Genomic DNA, 1407 nt, shown 5'->3' with positions numbered 1-1407 from the left:
ATTCCCCTTCTTTCCCCCTCGTGCAAAGGGTCCTTGTGCAAGAGGGTGTGTGCAAGGGCCCCCTGGTGCAAGGCTGCATGGTGTATGAGCCCTTGTGCAATGGATCCTCGTGCAAGGGGTTGTGCAAGGATTGCTTTCACAAGGATCCTTGTGCAAAGGCTCCTCGTTCGAGGTGGCATGTTGCAAATTCTCGTGCAAATTGTCCACATGCAGGGACCCTTGTGCAACATGCCCTTGTGCAAAGGCTCCTGGTCCAACGGGAACTTGTACAAGGGATATTTGTGCAAAGGTCTCACAGTGCAAGGGATCATTGTGCAAAGTACTTGGATGAGAGGTTCTTGTACAAGGGACTCCAGTGCAAGGGGCACTTGTGCAAGGGATCACAGGGGCTCTTTACACAATTGAGTCATTTGGATGCACCAATGATTGCACTGCAGCACGGGTGCTCTTGTGCAGATCCTTGTGCAAAGGGTTCTCATGAAAAGGATCCTTGTGCAAGCAATTGTTGCCCAGTTGCCATTATGAATCAGATCCTCGTGCAAATAATCCTTGTGCAAATGACCCTCATACAAACAGCCCCAGTGCAAAGGGTCATAGTGTAGAGAATCCTAGTGCAAAGGATCTCTGTGCAACCATTGTAGGATTGCTCTTGTGCCATGGGTCTTAGTGCAAGCAATCATTGCACAATGACTCTTGTGCAATGGGTCCTCATTCAAGCAATCATTTCCTGAGTGCTCTTGTGCAATAGGTCCTTGTGCAAAGAGTCCTTGTGTAATTTGTCTTCATGCAAAGGGTCAGTGTGCAATGGATCCCAGTGCAAACGATCCCGATGCAACCATTGCACGGCTGCTCTTGTGTGACGGATCCTTGTGCGAGCGACCCTTGCACAACGGCTCTCGTGCAACGGGTCACCACGCAACCCGTCATGGCGTGCACGCTCTTGTGCAAGGGACCCCCGTGCAGCCAACCCTTGCACTGCGGCTCTCGTGCGACGGGCCCTCGTGCAAAGCCCTGGTGCACACACAGGTGCGAGACGCGTACCGCCGCTGCCTGTGCCCCGGCTCCGGCCGCTACACCGAGTTCTCCACCAGTGCCACCAGTGCCACCAGTACCACGCGGGTGAGCCCCTCCCAGTGCCATACTGGGAGCACTGGGGACGCCCCCCACCCGCCGGCCCCGTGCCCCCTCCCCCTCCTCGTGACGCCGCTCTCCTCCCGCAGGTTCACCACCAGCGCTAGTGAGCAGCGCTGGCGCCGCCGTGCAAAGCTCGCGCACCGGCACCGAGCACGGCCCTGCACGCTGCTCCCAGTTCCCCCCAGTGCTCCCAGTTCCCCCTCCCAGTTCATCCCCAGTGCTCCCAGTTCCCACCAGTGCCCCCCCCAACACCTCCCAGTGCTCCCAGTTCCC

The sequence above is a fragment of the Numida meleagris genome, unplaced genomic scaffold (assembly GCF_002078875.1).
Source record: "Numida meleagris isolate 19003 breed g44 Domestic line unplaced genomic scaffold, NumMel1.0 unplaced_Scaffold581, whole genome shotgun sequence".
In the NCBI taxonomy this organism is placed as follows: Eukaryota; Metazoa; Chordata; class Aves; order Galliformes; family Numididae; genus Numida; species Numida meleagris.
Note: the sequence above shows the minus strand (reverse complement) of the source record.